The 23,637-nt window shown below is 38.8% G+C and overlaps 1 protein-coding gene across 1 annotated transcript in view; it reads left to right on the top strand.

The window, feature by feature from the left end:
• Positions 1-23,637, top strand: part of LOC137290780 (protein turtle homolog A-like) — a 328,654-nt gene that overhangs the window by 251,668 nt on the left and 53,349 nt on the right. The gene's annotated exons all lie outside the window — the stretch shown is intronic.

Here is a 23,637-nt window from a genome sequence, read left to right as displayed (position 1 = left end):
CTGTATTGTATTAAGGCATACATCCCTCCCTCACTACTACAGGATGCTGCATTGTATCAAGGCATACATCCGTCCCTCAGTGCTACAGGATGCTGTATTGTATTAAGGCATACATCCATCCCTCGATACTACAGAATACTGCATTATATTAAGGCATACATCTGACCCTCACTACTACAGAATGCTGTATTGTATTAAGGCATACATCCATCCCTCGCTACTACAGAATGCTGCATTGTATTAAGGCATACATCCATCCCTCGCTACTACAGGATGCTGTATTGTATTAAGGCATACATCTGACCCTCACTGCTACAGAATGCTGTATTGTATTAAGGCATACATCCATCCCTCCCTACTACAGAATGCTGTATTGTATTAAGGCATACATCCCTCCCTCACTACTACAGGATGCTGCATTGTATCAAGGCATACATCCGTCCCTCAGTGCTACAGGATGCTGTATTGTATTAAGGCATACATCTGACCCTCACTGCTACAGAATGCTGTATTGTATTAAGGCATACATCCATCCATCCCTACTACAGAATGCTGTATTGTATTAAGGCATACATCCCTCCCTCACTACTACAGGATGCTGCATTGTATCAAGGCATACATCCGTCCCTCAGTGCTACAGGATGCTGTATTGTATTAAGGCATACATCCATCCCTCGATACTACAGAATACTGCATTATATTAAGGCATACATCTGACCCTCACTGCTACAGAATGCTGTATTGTATTAAGGCATACATCCATCCCTCGCTACTACAGAATGCTGCATTGTATTAAGGCATACATCCATCCCTCGCTACTACAGAATGCTGCATTATATTAAGGCATACATCTGACCCGCACTGCTACAGAATGCTGTATTGTATTAAGGCATACATCCATCCCTCGCTACTACAGAATGCTGCATTATATTAAGGCATACATCTGACCCTCACTGCTACAGGATGCTGTATTGTATTAAGGCATACATCCATCCCTCGATACTACAGAATGCTGTATTGTATTAAGGCATACATCTGACCCTCACTGCTACAGAATGCTGTATTGTATTAAGGCATACATCCATCCCTCCCTACTACAGAATGCTGTATTGTATTAAGGCATACATCCCTCCCTCACTACTACAGGATGCTGCATTGTATCAAGGCATACATCCGTCCCTCAGTGCTACAGGATGCTGTATTGTATTAAGGCATACATCCATCCCTCGATACTACAGAATACTGCATTATATTAAGGCATACATCTGACCCTCACTGCTACAGAATGCTGTATTGTATTAAGGCATACATCCATCCCTCGATGCTACAGAATGCTGTATTGTATTAAGGCATACATCCATCCCTCGCTACTACAGGATGCTGTATTGTATTAAGGCATACATCCCTCCCTCGCTACTACAGGATGCTGCATTGTATTAAGGCATACATCCCTCCCTCACTACTACAGAATGCTGCATTGTATTAAGGCAAGCATCTGTTCCTCACTGATATAAGAGAGTTGGCATCGATTGCAAGGAATATTATCATGACAATTGGCGGGCAACTTCAGAAAAGATTGTCATAGCGGCATTTGTGGCCGTGATGGATGAAATTAAAGGTAGTCATTGCAACAAATGAATTCTCCATGTTGACAGTACTTGCCGTGGTAGATTGCTGTTGTGAGGATGTGATTTACAAGCTGTAGTAGTTGTCTTAGTGGCCAACTGTCTGACAGATCAATTCACACACAAATTCAACATCATTCCAAAGTAGCAGCACCCAGTGAAGAATAATCAAAATAAAAAAAAAAAGTTTATGAGAAAAACATTTTAGAGAAGTGCTTTTTTTTGACAAAATTTTTTGGGGGGTTTGATGTCATTTTCGTACGAAGGACATGTAATTTGGTATCTTTGATATCTCTTGACCTGAGAATGATGTCATAATGATCATTGTAACAATCATCATCATCATCATCATCATCATCATCATCATCATCATCATCGTTCCTCTGCTTCATTCAGTTTTAGGAACACCTTGTCAAGAATCATTGTCCCGATTTGACTTGTAACTATATGGGTGTTTTGTCATGAAGATAGTAAAACCGGTAGATCATTAGCAATTGTGCATCCTTTTTCTTTTCTTGTAATGATCTAACAGGATTTTATAGTGAAAAATGAAAATTGATTTTTGAGGAAAAGCTTATTGATGTTATCAGTTTGTCACCCAGACCACTAATTACCCAGATTTCACTGTTGTGACGTCCACAGAAGACACAAAGTGTAAAAGAAACCTGATAATACTTCGAGAAAGCTTTTATGGTTTGATCATGTATGAAACTACTTTCATGACAACATCCAATCAGTTTCAAAACTTTCTTATCCTACTTCCTTGACAACTTCTAATAGGTACTACATCTCCAGTGACATACCATACTGCTTGAGAAATACATAGATGGTTGAATAGCTGCAAGAGTGTTTGTCCTTTGTACAGTGTCTGTCCTCATAAATGGCAGCCTGTCTAAAGATACCAGTTGGTGAGAGCAGCCTGTCTAAAGATACTATTTTCCTGTGGAGTAATAGTCTTTGTGACGATGATGAGATGAAAGGAGATGTATTCAGATGGTTTTAAGCTCATCACAGCTCTGACATGGAGAATATTTTAAGTTGAGTGATTGGAGTAGTTTGAATGTCTTGTAGGATATTGGGATAGTGTATTTACAGCTCTGTGTTAGGATGTCGCAGCAGAGGCTTGGAAGAGTTTCTCGCTTGCCGAGTATTTTCTTCTCAAACTTTGTTGCTTATATTGATTTTCTGTGCAAGGTTTTTCCAAGACAAGGTATGATTTGGAAAGGATTGTTGCTTGAAGTAGGCCAGATTTCTGTTTTAGCTGGGAATGAAATCCGGAAATTCCTCTTCAGTTATTTTCCACGTTTAAAAAAATGATGTTAAATGTACTTGACGTTTTATAAAAATAAAAGGTTTCATTTGACATGGGGTATTGCTGTAAAGCATGGCTGTCAATTTGTTACAGATAAAATACATTAGTGCATTAGATAGCAGGTGAACTCACTCAGGCAGTAGGTGGATTGGGGGATTGGGGACAGTTGTCATGTAGCAGCGTGGTTCTGAGTGAGGAACTGAAAGGATGAATGAGAGAGAGAGAGAGTGTGTGTGTGTGTGTGTGCGTGTGCGTGTGTGTGTGTGGGTGTGCGTGTGCGTGTGCGTGTGCGTGTGTGAGAGAAACATGTGGAAATTTACTGAAACATAAATTCTTCATGAATGTGTGTACGTGTGCCTGTGTGTTCAAAAATATTATGAAAAGCCACTTGCCACAGGACAAGTGACTTCTAGAAAGATACTTGTCCTGAATAATTTTCCACTTGCCCTGATTTTATGACACAATGCGTGTTAATGTTTACTGGACTATTTATCGAAGAGTGATAATTTCACTCTCTACTAGCTCTACTTTATTATTATTGCGAACTTTAATAGCTTCATTATGAGCAGATATGAAACGAAATCCAAGATTATTTGCATTTTAAAAACCATAAGTGGAAATTATCTAGTACTCCAGTGACAAGTAAGATACCATTATCTGATTGCCTGAAATGAAAACTGACTTGTCTCGGACATTGGACGATGGAATTTTTTAACCCCTGTTTTCATGTAAGAAACATCGCGAAGTAAGGCATCTTGTGTCCCAGGAAGGTTCTTCTACATAATAGTCTGAACAGTGATATTCTCATGCCTGGACAGTTGCAATACCCTACTGTGTGGTGAGTCACAAGAATCTGTTTAAAGGCCAAAAAAAATTACAAAATACTGGCGCCCGAATTACATGTCTTGCTCCAGAGTTTGCCACTTCTATGATCCCTGCACTGGCATAACAGTGCCATAACGGCATCGCGCCATCCTGTTTGTGTGAACTTGGAAGTCAGTAGAATCCAACCAAGACTGAGACTCAGATCCCAGTCCCAAATTCTGTGCACAGTGCCTAGATACAGACGGAAATGACCTGGATACTGATCATTTGCCTACCAGTTAGCTGTTCTATGGAACTCTCTGCCTGGAGATCTCATAACATCCCCAAACCTGCTCTCCTTAGAACGTTTTTATTTAAGAAGTACTTTGTGTAGACTCTCACCCAGAATAACTTTACTTGTAGCACTGTGAGCATATCAGATGGCGTGGAGTTTGGCATGATATAAATTCACTAATTATCATTATTATTAAGTGGTGATAGCAGACATTTTTTGGGTTTAATTTACCACATGAATAAAATGTGCTTCTGGGGTCTCATGCCACAACGTTGCTGGAATAATTCTGAAAGTGATCCAAAACAACACTCACTGTCTCCTTGGCACTAACTTTCCAGTAAAGTGGGGCTTGCAGTAGGGGTTCAACCCCACACTATTTATGGTCTACAGTTTCTCTGCACCACAATTGTCTGACATGAGTGACACGGATCACCATCCCACTTTAAGCTGATTTCTTTCCTCTTTTCATTATTGCTTATGTCCATCACTGGATTGTCTGGTCCAAGTTAAAGTATACTGTTTTTTACTGTCCATTGTAATAAAGGTTGAATATTTGGTTGTAGAAATCAACGATTCTGTAGAAATCAGTTGTTTATTATAATGTAGAATCGTGTTACGGTTAGATAACGTATGTTTGAAAACCATGTGTTGCCCTAATTCTTAGTTTGGCAGAGCCATACCTGTTCTTGTGTTTCCATGACAACTTGCATCAGTAATTTGATGTAGTTCTTGTACTCAACCTGTTCCCTGTGATGTATCTGGACTTACTTTCAAGATTATGGCTTTGTGCATTTGTTGTGTATTTTTAAAGTTGGTCCTTTGGTCGATTTGTGCGTTGTCATGGAAACATTTCAAATAATGTTGATAGCATTGGCCTCGGAGCCATACTCAAAAACATCACAAAAGTTCTTTGTGTAATGTTATACACACATCAATGAAGGAATTTTGACATAGAGTTTTTGGTGACAAATGTAGCTTTCTCATTTACAATTGATTTGTTTCTATGGAAACTGGATTGACTTCACCTGATAGATGTAGATATATATAATTCTATCAATCATTCAACTACTGGGTCTGTTTCTAATAATTTAATAAAAAATAAGTGATCAGAGATATTGAATAAAATATTTCACCTGGAACTGATAGGTCAGTTTGTTTAGTTTGTTTTAGCTGACATTTTCTGTGAGAGTATTTTGTTTGGTTTATTTACATTTAAGGAGACTTTAACGGTTATTGTTTTTTAATTGAAAAGTTGTAAATATTTAAAGATTATTCAAGGTGTCTTGAGGATATCAAATTCGTTATGATTACACAATATCATTTAGAAGGTACAACAAGTTGGATTTGGGAATCTATATAATATTGTGAAAGTCGCGGTGGCTGAGTACATTAGACAGCTAACTTTGTGTGCTGGTGATTAGGAGCCTGACTCTGAAGGTGTGGGTTCGAATCCCAGATTGGTTTCAACCGAAAACAGTGCTAGAATTTGTACTTTACAAGGAAGGTGTAACTCCAAATATGGCATATGTTGCATCAGGTTTGTTATTTGCTGAATACAACATTTTGGGACAAATGTTGTGAATTCACCTGATGATGAGAAGGACTGTGTTAAACAGGAAAGAACGAACACACCTTTGGGTCATGTTCATGCACTTCAAAGTACAAATTTATAAAATATTTAATCCATATTCAGCCATTGTTTTTCAATATCTAGTTTGCATGAAAGTGTGGATGATTTATCCTTGTTTATTCAACCAAATTTGTCAGGACAAAGTTGAAGCTTTCAAGCTTTAACATGTTGATGAAAGTGAATATACATTCTTTATATTCATTAAGTGGAATGTCCCTTTAAATGGCTCAGTTACAAACAGGTGCCAAGTTCCATGGTGTGAGGACTTTAAAGCCTTCCACAATACCCTGTATGGGCAATCACTCAACCTCGATTAAACTGCTCTTTGACTTATCATAGAGTAAATCAACCGTCGTATTAGCGGAACTGGCAACAACTAAATGAAATTTTGCCAGAAGGAAAAATCGCCTGGTTCCTTAAGTCGTTTGTTTCCATAGGGAATCCCTGGTCTAAATAGATTGCAAGCTAGGCGCTGCTTGGCAGGTTTTTATAATTAGCCTGACACTGAAAGATTAGAGCAGAGAAGTACTAAGCTGTAAATTGTCTATATGGCGGCAATCCTGTTGTGTTTTTTGTCTTTGATTCAGTGATTGGCTTTTAGCCGTGTCGGAGCATGGTCCTGTATGGAGGCAGTGGGTGAATACCATTGAATGTGTGATGACAGGCTGCTCCCTTTCATTTAATCTCGTCAATTTTCAAAATATTCTGTTTGAAAAAAAAGAAAAGAAAAAAACTGAATCCATTCATTCAGTGATTCAATTTTGACTTGTTGGTAAGTAATGGCATTGCTTGATTGTTGGTACGATATGATTGAGGGGTTAAAGCTTTGGGTCTGCAAAGTGGAGCTGTTGAAGTATGTGAAATGGTAAAATAATCTTTGGACATAAAAACTGAGTAAATCTGAATGTTTTTATACTGTTGTCAGCAATATTCCAGCAATATCAAGGCAGGGGATACCAAAAATGGTCTTCACACATTCTACCTATGTGGGGAATCGAACTCAGGCGTTTAGCTTGATGAGTGAATGCGTTTGAAACCACAGAACTTTGATCATCAGGCAGACCAAAGAAGTGGTTATAAAAATCCCCAAAGAAACAATGGCTCTACATGATCCCACTCCCAAGATATACAAAAGATTACAAGATAAATGTGAAACTGTCATCTTCTCTGAATGTTGTAGGGGTGGTGTGGTAGCCTGATGGTTACAGCATCCACTTGTCTTGCTGAAGACCTGGGTTCGATTCCCCATATGGGCATAATGTGTGAAGTCCATTTCTGGTGTCCACCTCCATGATATTGCTGGAATATTGCTGAAAGTGGCATAAAATCATGCTCACTCTCACTCACTCACTTTGAATCTTGTCAAGGCATAAGGCAACATCTTTTCCATAGAGTTGAATATTCTCATTGATCAAAGAGACTTTGAGTTATCACAAGTGGCCAGCTAATCAATCTTCCATTATGACACAAGACATTAGCTCACTGAATGATCACAGTGCTTGCATTTAACCCACACACATGTTAACATATTTACATAATAAAAATAGTATTTATGGTGTTTGCGAATTATTTAACTTAAGGAAAACATTATCGATGCAGGGGCTGTGGTAGCCTGACTCTCGGGGCAGGACGAGATGAATATTCACGACAAACACATTCCCCGCCACATGTTAATGGTATTGTCTTCATAGTCTCCAGCTAATTCCAAGGGATTTGAGTAAAAAGTATATTTGATATCTTTGCGGGATGTTTGAGGTACACAATCAATATGGCTAGTTGAGTTGATCCATCCAGCTTTGAAGTGAGAGATTATTTACACATGGAACAAATTAAGAGTTTATGGGAGGATTAATTCTACTCCCTGGCATAAAATGAAAATTGGCTTTCTTCATCAGTCATATCCCAAGATGCATCTCTGTAAATTCGGCAATAAACGACCACCATGTAACCTGTCTCGTGGTAATAGAGGCATATCGCTCCAAACACAAAGACTTAAGGTGGATTAAAATGTAAAGCAGACGTCTCCTTGTGCTGCCCAATTCTTCTTGGCTGTCATTGTCGGAGATTACGTCCAGTGTCGATAGATACCCTAATGGGATTATTAGCGCTCGCAGTTGTCACCTCTACTTGATTGATTTTATCTGTGTTACAGTAGCGGTAGGATGGATTGGGATAACTTGTAAATATATGCGGGAATGTTTAAATGCTCTTGCCTTGTTAACAGGGTTGTGATGGGTGGTTTTTGTGCCTTGAAACTTTCAAGCTTGTCAAATTGTGATAGTTTCGTGACTTAATGGTGGCAATGAAAATTTACATACAGATTGGTCGTGACGAGGGTTGGTTTTGCACGTCTTTCTCGTGGTATGATTAAGTTACGTCGTAGAGGGGATCTAATTCAGGTGGAGGTTTCCGCGGTCGCAACCTCTCGAGGGAGTTGCACGTATTTTGTAACCCTGTATATGACGAGGCCTTCACACACGGCGATTAATTGCATGCAGGATTTATGACCTTGGGATGGCTATTAAATATTTTTTTGTCTTCACCACGCTGTTTTATGTGAAAAGTTTTTGATGGAAGTCAGAAACATTTTGTTTGAGACTTAACTGCAACGAACAGAAAAGTGAAGTCGCATCAAATATTCATGTGTATCACGCTATGACGGCTGAAGACCTCGGTATTTCACACGTTAGGTATTCCATGTTTGTATGCTCGCCCACTTCATACAGGACAACATTAAAGTTTAACATGAGAAAGGAATTGTTGAAATATATGCCTAGACATTGTGGTTAATCTGATGAAAAAATCGTCAAACACGTCATTAATTAACCATTGCCATTTGCCGCTTTCAAGTTTACAGCTGTGGCTGAATTGGAAATATATCGCGAGTGTCAGTTTCATAGCCTGTTCACTTATCAGTCTGAATTCCACTCTTTCCAAAAAGGTTGATACAGTCGGTATTTCATGAATAATTTTAAAATCCATATATACACCCACTAAGGTCGCCTTACATTATTTAGTGAAATGTCATGTCAGAGAAACCTGAGTAGCAGCATTTGAATTTTTATTAGTACGCACGTACTATATACTCTAACAAAGGGAGATAATTAGGGTTTGGAAAGTGTGTGAAGCACATGCACGAAAAACACAAGTAACTTTATCATGTACATCTTAGTAGGCCTTGTGTGTGTTATCTTTAGTTAACTTTACTGTAACAAAGGCAGGTAATTAAGGTTAGAAAAGCGTGTGAAGCACATGCTTTTCATGCACACAAAATACAAGTAACTGTGTCAGAGAGGATCAGAATGAGAGTAGTGTTGTTTGTTTTCTGTTTAGTTACCTGGGCACTAAAAACGGAGATAATTAGGGTTCGAAAAAGGAGTGAAGCACATATGTGCTTTTCATGCACACAAAACATAAGTAACCGTATCAGTAAGGTTTACGGCTATGTATCGCCCCAAATTTTGTATTGTGATATATTGCGATATATTTTGAAAGAAGAGTTATTTAGATCTCTCCACTAATAATATTATCTTACCTTCGAATTGAATCACAGTATATGTGAGCAAATATTGGGCATAGTATAGCCCTCCGGACAAGTGAATTTTGTAGGTCCTGAGCCCTTTCCAAAAACAAGTCCAACAAGTCTTTCTTTTAATTGTAACTTCTTTCCAGAGGAAAATCAACACAGGTAAATGTATGATTTCTCATTTCATATATATGACAAATTCTTCTCCATCAACCAACACAAACCATGTATATACTTTAACATCTTTAAGCAGCAAAGGATGTTGAATTTGAAATAATCAAAAGAGTCAGAGCTACTAGCACACTTGTATTCTCAAGAAGCATTTAATTGAAGACACAATCATGTGAAATGATCTTGATGTCCACAGTTTAATGATTTATGCCCCTATGTCTTTGTACAAAAGAAGTATTAACATGACTGATTTCTTAAGTGATATTTGCTACACTTTCTCATAAAGAAATGATTTAACAAAACACTCAAGATGGGCAAAAGTCACTCTGTGTAAGGTAATGTGCACCTTCTTTAGGCTGAACAGAATAATGAAAAAAAATTAAAACCTGAGAAACAGCGTTATAATAAGATAGAAGCCTACGTTTATGAAGGAAAATATCAACTTGTGAAACATTAATGTTACGACGTGTCATACATCATTTTATATTTTTATGTCTATCCAACTGTTGATAAATACCAAAGGTATGTTATCATATTATTCTAATAATACAACTTCAACTTAAATAAGTATATTTCTAATAAAAATAGTTTAGACACTTATATGTCCAGATAAACCACGAAGGTTATCCTGAAGTTTTAATCCATGAAGGTCCGGGGTAGAATTGGCAATATTTCAGCTATATAGTGGTGGTCAGTAAATAATCGAGTCTTGACCAGACAATCTGGTGATCACTATCATGAGCGTTGATCTACACAATTGGGGTTCTGAAGCCCAATTCAAACATGGATTTGACCTGTGAAGGTCAGGGGTAGAATAGGCCCTCAGCAACCGTGTTTGCTATAAGAGGCGACCATGCTTGTTGTAAGAGATGACTAACAAGATTGGATGGTCGCGCTTGCTGACCTAGTTGACGCATGTCCTTGGTTCCCAATTCTCCAAATTGATGCTCATGCTGTTGATCACTGGATTGTCTGCTCCAGATCTGATTTTTTACAGACCACCACCATATAGCTTGAATATTGCTGCGTGTGGCATAAAACTAAACTCACTCACTCACTCTCATATTTTAATTTTGACATAATCAGAAAAATATTATGTAAAGATTAATTAAATAATGTGTATCGTTGCCAATATCCCAACAGGCTCTTCACCTGCAAAATATTTGATTGGTGATGATGCTTATAATTTGGTTAATTTGTTCTTTCTTAATCAGCGATGCATTTTGTATATCATGAGTGAGTTAAAACTGTGTTTTAATTATATTTGAATTTTTGGTTGAAAGATATTGAAAAACTGGACATTTTAGCCTTTTAGCTGAAGAATATATTAACATTTCATGCAAATTTGATGTCAGGAATTAACATGACGGGTATCTGGGTAGGGCAGGGTAATAGGGATGGGGTAGAAAGTTTGGACCCTTCTCAGCCCTAGAGGAAACAGCACACATTTAGCATCTGCTTCAGTTAGACTTTAGCACAAGTTGCTTCCAATGCAGCATTTGTCTAGTCCTATGACATAGATCTAGGATCTGACACTGGTGACTGTTTAATGTGTAAGTTGTAGGAAGACCTTCCGTACTGTTTCTGCTGAAGCATCTGCCAAAAATTATTAACACTGCTGTTTAATATTTCGTCCTTTTAAATACACAACCCTTTCAGTTAAATCAACAAAATGATTAAAAAGCATTTCCTTCACACTTTACACTCTTCAAATTTTTGTCGCAAATGTAACTTATTGCTCCCCATCGATTTTCTTAATGACAGGTTCATGTATTCAGTACAAATCGTTTTCAATCTGTTTTTTAAGCTCCACACAGATTATCGCAGCTCTACTGATGCCCTGGAGTCTGTGACTCTTCATTCTTCCTATGTCCTTCACACGTAGATTCCATACCAAACTGCATTATCTGCAATGCTGTTTCCTCAAGGGACATTTAATTATTCGAAATTATTTTGCATTTTGGTCTAAATGTTCGTTTCGCATGTCTGTGAAAATTACCCTCCAGGCGGACTGTCTGTTTTGCTGTAAACTTATACAGAATCGAATGAGGAGCAGAATGTCTTCCTCTGACATGCTAAGATAAGAAAATTGATTTTTATGTGAAAGTATCATTTGTTAGCTATCAAAAGTAGTATTTCATTACATTTATGGCACATTTTGGACTTTGTGTTTCCAATATGTTTTTCATAATGAGAGGTCTCAGGTGTGCTTTTGAGATTTTTGTCAAATGAATATTTGAATTCCTGTCATTTTGCAATATTTCTTTTATTGGTTTTAATGATTTAGACTGAAATATTTCAAATTTAGCTGACCTAGTAATAGGAATAGAGGCGTAGCAACACAGTTTGACTTGTCAAAGTGAACAGTGCAATATGGATCAGGTCTGGTAAATTATTTTGTATATCAGTGAAACTCATAAACTGTTAATCTCTTTGGACTTACTTGCAAAATGTTGCTGTTTTCACACTATGTGAGTGCATGTTTATACGGTGACTGATTCCCTTTTCTTTCCCACTCTCTTTGTGTCTCTTTCCCTCTTTTCCCAGCCCCTATTTACTTATTTCTCTATCACATTCACTCTCTCTCTTGCTGGATATGCCATTACACTTTCAGGGTCTTGACAAATTCTTGTAAACGATTAACATTTGTATCATCTGTCTGTTAACTCATCCATCCATCCTTTCTTCCATCTATCTGTCCCACCAACCATCAGTCCTGTCTTTCATCCATCCATCTTTTCTTCCATCTGTCTGTCCCACAAACCATCAGTCCTTTCTTTCATCCATCCATCTTTTCTTCCATCTGTCTGTCCCACAAACCATCAGTCCTTTCTTTCATCATCTATCTGTCCCACCAACCATCAGTCCTGTCTTTCATCCATCCGTCTTTTCTTCCACCTGTCTGTCCCACCAACCATCAGTTCTTTTTTTCTTCCATCTATCCTTTCTTCTATCTCTCTGTCCCACCAACCATCAGTCCTTTCTTTCATCCATCCTTCTTTTCTTCCATCTATCTATCCCACCAACCATCAGTTCTTTCTTTCTTCTATCTATCCTTTCTTCCATCTCTCTGTCCCACCAACCATCAGTCCTTTCTTTCATCCATCCATCTTTTCTTCCATCTATCTGTCCCACCAACCATCAGTTCTTTCTTTCTTCCATCTATCCTTTCTTCCATCTATCTGTCCCACCAACCATCAGTTCTTTCTTCCATCTATCCTTTCTTCCATCTATCTGTCCTACCATCAGTTCTTTCTTTCTTCCATCTATCCTTTCTTCCATCTATCTGTCCCACCAACCATCAGTTCTTTCTTTCTTCCATCTATCCTTTCTTCCATCCATCTGTCCCACCAACCATCAGTCCTTTCTTTCATCCATCCAATAGCCATCCTTTCTTATGTCCATCCATCCATTCACCCATCCATCTTTTTTTACATTCACATTCATCCATCCACCCCACCAAACTCCCACATACAGATTAGCAGTGGTCCCCATCAATGGGCCATTCTGCCGAATGACGTTGTCTATAGTGATCACCCACTCTGTCCCGCAATACCAGTACCCCAAGCCCATCTGTCAGCCAACTGCCACCATCTTACTGTCACACTGCTAATGTCTGTGTCAGATTATCAGATGAAGTATCAGCTCAGCACACCCTGACTTGGCACTTCCCTCTGGGTCCAATCAAACATTAATGTGTACTCTGGTTAGCTGTCACAAATATCAGAATATGAGAAAGTTAACTGTCAGTAAAAATACATGTATTCATATACATGTTAGACATTGTGCTATTTGTGCCAAACCACTTGTTCTAAATATTTAATACTTTTGTGATAGTGACAAAGATTTAGTTTCATGTCTGCTATCGTGTTTGATGTATCTTGTTTGCCTGTCATTGATTAGATACCATTCAGTATTGATCAATGAAATCTGACAAGTAATTATCATTGTTTAATCTTGACAACTTGAGTATTGTTTTATGCCACTTTCAGCAATATTTCAGCAATAGGAGACATCAGAAATGGTCTTCACACATCATACAGATTTGGGGAATCGACCCCCGGTCCTCAGCATGATGAACAGATGCTTAACCCACTAGGATAACCCATTGTCCCCGTTATTTAATCAAACATAGAGGTTGTGGTCAAGGTAAATGCATTTTGCATGTTGAGGGATGTTAGCTTTTTGCTGAGGTAACTGTCATTGTTTCAAAACTGTATAGATTAGTGTTCCTATGAAGTGACTAATGGGGTTGGGTGGTCAGACTTGCTGACTTGCAGTTGTGCAGATCAATATTCATACTGTTGATCAGTGGGTTGTCTGGCCCAGAGTTGATTATTTACAGGCTGACACCTTCTAGCATGGAATATTGCGACCCGTGAAGTTCCAGGAAGAATAGGCCTTCAGCAACACATGCTTGCCATACAAGGTGACTGTGCTTGTCTTAAGAGGCAACTAACAGAATCTGGTGGTCAGGCTCACTGACTTCGTTGACACATGTCATTGGTTCCCAATTGTGAAGATCGATGCTCATGATCACTGGATTGTCTGGTTCAGATTATTATTTACAGACCACTGTCATCTAGCTGGAATATGTCTGAGTATGGCGTAAAACTAAACTCACTCACTCACAAGATGGATTCAGCGCCCAATACAACTGAAGTATAGTTCGTGAAAGAGATAAAAAGATCTCACAATGAGACATTGATAGTCTATTTCTGGTGTAGTGTTGGACTAGAATATTGTTGACAGTGATGCGAAACTGAATTAACTCCTGAAATCATCAATGTTTCAAGTAAAAAGTTAATGGCTTTGAGAATCTGAGAACTTGTGACATGACGAAGATGCTTGGATAGCTGAAGCAGCTCCAGGGTCACAGGTGTCCATTGACGTACTGTCATCAACATTGAGAGGTTGGAAAGGTCTTTGTGGTATTTACAGGGGGATTTATTGCTGTAAGTGATATTCCTTGCATCAAGACATACTCCAAGCGTAAAGTTGGACAGGGTGACATTTCCACCAAACGTAAGAATCAATAGTGAGAGTATTTTTGTCTTTGATTTGTGTATATCATGTGAACGACATTTGTCAATGAGACATTGAGATGACGGTATTGATTGTCTTGTGTGTAGTCAGAACTGACCAGTTAATTAATTGATAGACAGCATGTTTCAAGTCATGAACGTGAAATGAAAATGTGATCAAGAACCATTTGTCGTGCTTGTGAAAGATTTGAAGATTACACTGGTGTATATGTTTTGGAGTAATGGACGTTAGTTTAATCATTATTGGTGGGGTGGGTCATTGGTGTGGTCTGGTGTGTGGCTGGATCATGGATGTGGTCTGGTGTATACGTGGATTGTGGGTGATGTCTGGTGGGTGTGTTAACTTGTGTTGATGGATCATGGGTGTGTGGATGGGTCATGGGTGTGGTCAGGTGTGTGGGTGCTTCATGGGTGTGTTAAGGTGTGTGGATGGGTCGTGTGTGTGGTCAGGTATGTTGGTGGATCAATAGTTTTAAGGTGTGTGGGTGCATCATGGGTGTGTTCAGGTGTGTGGTTGGATAAATATACATATGGAAATTAATTAAGCAACACCAAATTCAAAGACACATAAAAACTTAACAAAGTTTAACGAAGTAATTTTGATGATTGATTATTCAATTTTGATGTATTGACATACAGCATGAGCTTTTCATGGGTTGATATGACGCGCGTGAAGCTTGCACAGCGCACGTGCATTGCTTTAACCTCAACTTTCGAAAAATGCACTTTTTCCCTGGGGTGTTTACAAGCGCAGGTTGTCGATTGCATTCGGTTTTTCATTCATTTCAATGTCATGGCACGTAGGAAATTATCAGAGGCCACTCGTTGGCAAATAATCGGCATGAGGAATGCTGGTATGTCTCTAAGACAAATCGGGACTCAAATCGGACGACATCATTCCATAATTTCAAAACTTTTGAAAAAATACCGGGCCACTAATGAAGTTAAAGACCTGCCTAGACCAGGAAGACCCAGGAAGACCACAGTCCGGGAGGACAGAGCTTTACTGAGACTTGTACGGCGCAGGTCCTTCGACTCGAGCTCTCGGTTGAGACAGGAGTGGCTTCCAGGGAGACCCATCTCGAACAGGACTGTTCGGAATCGTCTGAAAGCTGCAGGATACCGGGCAAGGAGGCCAATCAAGCGACCCAGACTGTCTCCAGCCCATAAGGCAGCCCGACTGGCCTGGTGTAATGACCGTTTGCACTGGAACATTGCCTCTTGGAGGAAGGTCCATTTCTCAGATGAGAGCCGGTTCTTGCTGCACATGGTGGACGGTCGTACTCGGGTCTGGAGGCAGAGGAACACAGCAATGGCTCCACGGAACATCCAGGAGACTGTGGCCTTTGGGGGAGGTTCCGTTATGGTATGGGGGTGCATTTCCATGAACTGCAAGTTGGATATCATTACCATCCGTGGCAACCTTAACGGTGTTCGTTACCAACAGGAGGTTCTTGACAGGGCTGTGGTACCTCATTTTGAGAACCATCCTCTGGCAACGAGACCCATATTTATGGACGACAATGCTAGACCTCACAGGGCGCATGCTGTAAATGATTTTTTGCGGCAAAATGCAATTGACAGAATTCCATGGCCTGCCATGAGCCCTGACCTCAACCCCATTGAACATTTGTGGGACTTTATTGGCCGTCGTGTGAGGCAGAGAGACCCACCAGTCCATAATCTCAACGAATTGACGGCTGCCCTGCATGAGGAGTGGAACAGGATCCCCCAGAATCAGATCCGGAGACTCATCCAAGGAATGAGGAGGCGTCTGGAATCGGTGGTGCGTGCGCAGGGAGGACACACTAGATATTGATGAAAGTCGGTGTGCAGACTCTCAGATGACTGTTCTTTCTTTCCATGTGACATTTGTGTTAATACACCTGACAACAACGTCTGTGGATGAATAGTAAATTGTGTCCATTTTTTCATGAATTTAAGACAGTTTTAAGAATTTGGATTTCGTTGCAATAAAGCAAAGTCTTGATACTTTTTCCCTTTAAGTTGTTTGTCAGAGATCGTCTGTTGAATAAAAAAGTGTCAAACTATATCAACCCGGCATATTTTGATTGTCAGAACACTTCAAAGTTGCTCCAATAGAAAAAATTGGGGTGTTGCTTGATTAATTTCCAGGTGTATAGTTGTGGTAAGGTGTGTGGGTGTGGTCAAGTGTGTTAGTGGATCATGGGTGTGGTCAGGTGTGTGTGTGTATGGCATGTCATGGGTGTGGTCAGGTATGTGAACAGGTGTGTGGACTTCTTGTATTGCCTGTCTGCGTGTCCCCTGTCTGTGTGCTTGTTAGTCACAGTTAATGCTACTTGCAAGACAAACACCAAACAGGAGCTGATTGAATTGCATTAGGCTCAGTCTAGGAACCCACGAGGTCCACACTTATTCAATTACCATCAGAGACAAATTAGTGGAAATTATATGAGGGTTAGTGGGGACTCAATTCATTCCTTGAGTGAGAGGAGAGTTTTGCACATTAACAATATAATAGCCCTATTAAAGAGATTGTCATGATAAGTGTGTCGTGACAAGAGGCTTCCCTCACACACAGTGTCTGGGTGGACCATCCAGTCGAGGTGGCCTGATGTAGACTGATTCAAGGACTAACAACAGACACCCAGGTTGAATTGGTTTACAAAACACGTACCGCTGGGGACCCAGGTACATGGGGAAATCTTCTCAGGTTAACATGTAAACTGTGAACCATACTTGACGGAACTTCTAGGATGAGAACCTTGATTTCCTACAAGTGGTAGGATAGCGGTTAAAGTGTTCACTCAGCATGCTTAAGGCCCAGGTTTGATTCCCCATATGAGTACAATGTGTGAGGTCCTTTCCTTGTGTCTTGCCTTCTTGGTATTAGTGGAATATTGCTAAAAGGGGCGTAAAACAAAAAAGTCTCACTCATTCCTCCACTACAACATTATTTGTGATCTATGCTTGAAGCAAGTGAGTGAGTTTAGCTTTAATCAGCTTTAGCAATATTCCGGAGATACCACGATGGGGGGGACACCAGAAATGAGCTTCACATGTTGTAGCCATGTGGGGAAATGAACCTGATGAGTGAACGTCTTAAACACTAGGCTACCTCACTGCCCCTGCTGGAAGGATATCTGCAAGAACTAAGATGTGACTGAAGTGAAGCTTAGCATGTTATGGGAGACAGTTTCATTAAAAAATCCCACACTTGAAATCTGCCTTCAAGACAACAAGTTATCATCTACTTAAATAGTATCTACGAAACATCCATGCCATTTTCTTGTCTATCGCCAGCTTCAGCCTCAGACTGCGGCATTAAGCACTGGATATGTCCTATGTCTTTTTTCAGTTGTTTTTAACTATTTACTAAGCTACAAATGTTGATTTGAGTTTCAAGCTTCCAGTGTCAGATGCCGTGAATATTTTATAAATATCGCCATGGATGATGTTGTCCTGTGGCGGCCTACCTACATCCGAAAGCATTCACATACCAGTTTATCAACCTGCTCTGATTATGTAGTATATAGAGGATACTAAATGACCTTCGGTGTAATACCATTTTTATTAAACGAGTTAATGATTTGATACTAAATCTGTAACGAGTTTAATGAAAATGGTATTTCACAGAAGCGAGTTTAGTATTCTGTTTATTACTCGCCTACTTAAATTGACCGAAACAGCGGCAAAATTGCCTACAGTGTGAGGCCTCTCAGCTTTCAAGTCAAGCAAGGTCTAGTAAAATCGCGACATCAACATTAGCATTGTGACGTCACAACTTTGAACCATTTTGACGTCATACGTCAAGCGGTATTACACTAGTGTAATATTGAAGTGAAAATATTACACTGCACTATCTTCAACGGGCGAGTAATAAGTATAATATATGTGATATTTAGTACTGCTCTTTTTCAGTAAAGTACAGAATCAAGTAGATACTCGACAAGGTTAAATCACTAACTAGTGGGGCAGTGGAGTAGTCAAGTGGTTAAAGTGTTTGTCATGCATAAAACCCAGGTTCAATTCCCAATGTGGGTTCAATCCATTTCTGGTATGACTGCCATGATATTGGTGTAATATTGCTAAACTCACTCACTCACTCACTTTGAGAGTGTGGTTGGATGAACCAAGAAATATGAGAATTCCTAGTTGAACAAGGAAATGTAATTCCAAATATTACGTATGTGGTATCTAAATGATTTTGAGGTAGCTTTGTATATTCACAATCTTTTGTGCCTGTGTGGGTTATTAATGCATTTGTCAGCTGGCAGATGTCTGAACTAATGCCTGCAGCGATGCAACCAAAATTGTGGAACAAATTGAACAACCTTGAGCATAATGTTCAACTGAATGTCATCTTGCTATTTGCAATCGGCGAGGGTAGCCTTGAGGTTATGGCGTTTGCTTAGAGCTATATGTCATGAATAAATGCAGATGCAGCATAAATTCTTAACTCACTCTTTATAAACTGATACATCATGGGCCTTTTATCTCCTTACAGTATTGGGCATTTGGGTAGCTAGTGGTTAAGGTATTTGCTCGTCAAGCTGAAGACCTGGGTTCATTTCCTTATGTGGGTAATGAATCCCATTTCTTGTGTCACTGACTGTGATATTGCTGGAACATTGCTAAAAGTGGGGTAAAATTAAACACACAAACACTCAAAGGGCAGATAACCCTGACTGAACATCTTCTCATGTTCTGTCCTCATCAAACTGTGTGGCGCTACCACAGAAGAAAAGAAGAGATGAAATATCACTTGTAAATCCATCTTTTTCAGTGAATAATTTTCATGACTCAATTTGATATTCATTTCTAAGATAGGTCTGAGTGTAAATGTCTTCTGTGAATTCATGATTTGATTCATGACGTTCTCAAGATCTTGAAAAAAAAATATTATGTTCATACGTCTCATATCTGCAAATTGAATTTAAGGAAATAGACATCCTTGGAATTATTAGCGACAAGCAAAAAAAAATAGAACACCTCATAAGTAAAAGTGTAAGAACATTCATTTCTTTCCTAGAAATTTGCATTGCACAATATTGTAGTCTGGTAGAAATTCAGTGTTTCAAATTTGCATCATGAATGGTGATTAGCTCTGGAGAAATTGAATATGGATAGTTGTGAGATTGTAGTTAATCAAGTCTGTGCTGACACCTTACCCTGGTATTTAGATGACTTGGAGAAGTCGTCCTGTGTTTCCTGCCTGTGTCATAGACTTCATTAGCATCTTACATCATTTTGGTATATCCACAATATGTACAGTATTCCCACGGCGAAGCAGAATTGATGCGCTCGTGGTTCTACAGTGCATCTATCCTACTAAAGTGTGGTAGGGCCAGCTGGGACCTTTGCCCATTCCCCAAATATTAAATAAAGAGTAAGTGAGTATGTTTGTACATCTCATTTAGCAGTATTATCATGGCAGGGGACACCAGGAATGGGCCTCCTGTATGGGAAGTCTTCAATGTGACAAGCAAACACTTTGAGCAGTGGGCTGCCCTACCACCCCCATGAAGTAAGACTATCCCTGGGAAAGTTAATTATTTTATTAATAGAGAATTTAATCAGAGACTGTGATTCTTAATGTACAGCATTGTCAGAACTCATTCAGTCAAGTGCAGTGGGGTAGCCTAGTGGTTAAGTGTTCGCTCGTCACGCTGAAGACTCAGGTTTGATTCCCCACATGGTACAATGTATGTAACCTATTTCTGGTGTCCCCTGCTGTGATGTTCCTGGAATATTGACAAAAGTGTCGTAAAAGCATACCCACTCACTCATTCACTCAAACATTCAGGAATTCACTTTCTCAAGCATTCAAGCATTCTCTCACTTGGCATTCAAAGCAGCTGAAACTATCAGTATTCTCAAAGGTTCGAACTGCCATTTTGACACTGTCAGTGAAACTAGTGCAGTGTGTCTAGACGGGTGATTGAGGACAGACAATGTAGGATGTGTTTTCAGACACAGGAAGACTTTTTAATCAGATTCCACTCTGCCTCACCGTCACTGTCATCAGGAAAAAGCCCTATAGACAAACATTATTTGTCCATTGTAGACACAACAAAGATGATTAGCATTGGACTGAGTCCTAGTAAGGAGATATTGAACAGGGTATTCTGGCCAGCTGGAGGATGATAATGATGTTGTAACTGTTGCTGTATGGCGTCGGTGATGGTTGCGTCGGTGCTGATGGCGGTGGTGATGATGAACATGAGTTTACATTTGATAAAGAGGATTGTGATGAGGATCTGATGATCTGACAATGATTTTATGATTACAATGATGATGATGATGATGATGATGATGAACAATGAATATGAAAGTGACTATCAAAGTATGACGATGATGATGATGATGATGATGAACAATCAATATGAAAGTGACTATCAAAGTATGATGACGATGATGATGATGATGATGAACAATCAATATGAAAGTGACTATCAAAGTATGACGATGATGATGATGACGATGATGATGATGAACAATCAATATGAAAGTGACTATCAAAGTATGACGATGATGATGATGACGATGATGATGATGATGAACAATCAATATGAAAGTGACTATCAAAGTATGACGATGATGATGATGACGATGATGATGATGATGAACAATCAATATGAAAGTGACTATCAAAGTATGACGATGATGATGATGACGATGATGATGATGATGATGAACAATCAATATGAAAGTGACTATCAAAGTATGACGATGATGATGATGACGATGATGATGATGATGATGATGAACAATCAATATGAAAGTGACTATCAAAGTATGACGATGATGATGATGACGATGATGATGATGATGATGAACAATCAATATGAAAGTGACTATCAAAGTATGACGATGATGATGATGACGATGATGATGATGATGAACAATCAATATGAAAGTGACTATCAAAGTATGACGATGATGATGATGACGATGATGATGATGATGATGAACAATCAATATGAAAGTGACTATCAAAGTATGACGATGATGATGACGATGATGATGATGATGATGAACAATCAATATGAAAGTGACTATCAAAGTATGACGATGATGATGATGATGATGATGATGAACAATCAATATGAAAGTGACTATCAAAGTATGACGATGATGATGATGATTATGACGATGAACAAGTGAAAGTGACTATCAAAGTATGACGATAATGATGATTTTGATGATGACGACGACAATGATGACGATGACTATCAAATGGAGGTGATGATAATGATGATTGTGACAGATAACAGATGACTGTGGGAATTAAGAGAATGTTTCTGAGCATTTCAGGATGGTACTTTAATTCCTCTGGGGTTAACACCATGCATCAAAAGGATTACAATGGTTTTGTATATCGCTCAGTTTGTCCTTTTATCTGAAATTCCCAGTTGAATACGTCTGTAAGAAAGCAGACAGATTTATGTGTGATAAAGTCAGGACTTAGAGGAAAGTGATCACTGTCCCCAGAGCAAGCTGGTAACATGTCAGAGTTTCGCATCACAATGGCTTACAGCGCCAAATATATGGACTTGGGAAGTAAACAAATTCAAGACTTCAGTAAAACAAGGCACCATCTTTGTAACACTATCCCACAGATATAGGAACAAGGAGCCTGATAAACACAGCATTCATACCACTGCTTCATTCGTAATCCTAAAATTAACTAAATGATTGCTATAACTTGTAATGCTGCGCGAACACTTTGTGAATCAGAAAGTAATTTCCAGATACTATTTCAGCTGTCCAGCATAACTGGTTTCATATGTTATACTCAGTCATAATTATCCTTTGTAAATTTGTAAGATGAAGTCAGGGGTTAGATTTGGAATAGTTTCAAACTCCTGTCATGTTGTGTTAAAAGCATTGATATCACCAGGAACCTTATAATAGGCTTGTTACATGGTCTTTGGTATCACGGATGTTCACAGTGATCAGATATGATGACAGGGGATATTTTACGAGAGCTTCCATGACTAAAATACCTTGTGCGGAAACGTTATCACATTCTTCCTTGTTAACCTTTGCATGTTGTGGGAATTTGATCAAAATTAATACTTTGTTTGAAAAATGATTTAGCTGCAGATTTTATACATATTTTATGTTACTTCTATTTGACATGGTATGTGTCCTTGTAGTAAAAATAAGTGTTTGGCTCAACCTTGTCAGGCACAAAGCTTGGGTTCATATCCCACCGGGGTACAATTTCTGGACCCCATTTCTGAGTATCTATCAAGAAACTGCAGTCATATTACCAGTAATCTTGTAAATGAAAAGAAAAACAAAATGTTGCATATGTTATGACAATGTGTGTAATTTGTGAATTGAATTAATTAATATCTACATAATAATTAACTCTACACAACTAGTTTGATGGTAGGAAATGATTATGTTTTTCAACCTGTTAATGCAAAACGTGTGAAAGACTCACAGGTAAATATTTTCTGATCATTTCACCTGCACATGTCATTGCTCTTGCCTAGAACTTCAATCACATCAGAGTTACCTACCTTGCTAAGTATTTTGCAGCTTAGTGCTCCACCATGTGGCAACATTGAAAAGGTCATGTAATATCTATATAAAACCTTACTTAACATAATGTGTGGAACTTTAATATCAATACATGAATATTCAGTAAGTTGTATAGAGACTTTAATTTCGTAAGTTTGAGTTTTTGTGTAAAAAAAAATCAGTGGTTTTAAAAAAAAATTTCAAGTGACCTTTGTGTGAAGTGTATATGTGGTACTAATCCTAATGCTGTCATCATGATGATATTATCACAGTGCTAATCTTACTGGTTACAAATCCTGGGTCTGTCAGGTCCACATTTCATTTTTGTGTTCGTCAGTTCATCGTTTGATTCCATTTCAGTTGTTTAACTTTTGTGAGAAACTAATTTACGTAGCCTGGCCTTTGTAAAACCAAACTACTTTGAAAAAAGGATATGGTGATGTTACTTCATCGAATCTGATCATGAGACGAGATATTACAATGACAAAAGATATCTTTGAGTATCGGGGATTGTCACAGATAATGCTGGCTCCTTTTGTAACAAGTCTTGGAAATTACACTTTGTGTTCAAGATCAAAGATGGTCGTCTGGTTCTCCAGCTGGGTTCTATTGTAACTAGATTTCTCGGAAAAATGTGGAGCTTTTGTAGCGGCTTTCCATCACAGACAATTTTTGTTAAATGTTATTTTTTTACTTGTAAAAACGACTAGTG

The sequence above is a fragment of the Haliotis asinina genome, chromosome 1 (genome assembly GCF_037392515.1).
Source record: "Haliotis asinina isolate JCU_RB_2024 chromosome 1, JCU_Hal_asi_v2, whole genome shotgun sequence".
Classification (NCBI taxonomy): Eukaryota; Metazoa; Mollusca; class Gastropoda; order Lepetellida; family Haliotidae; genus Haliotis; species Haliotis asinina.
The sequence above is the reverse complement of the archived record's forward strand: the minus strand, read 5'-3'. Positions and strand labels throughout refer to the sequence as shown.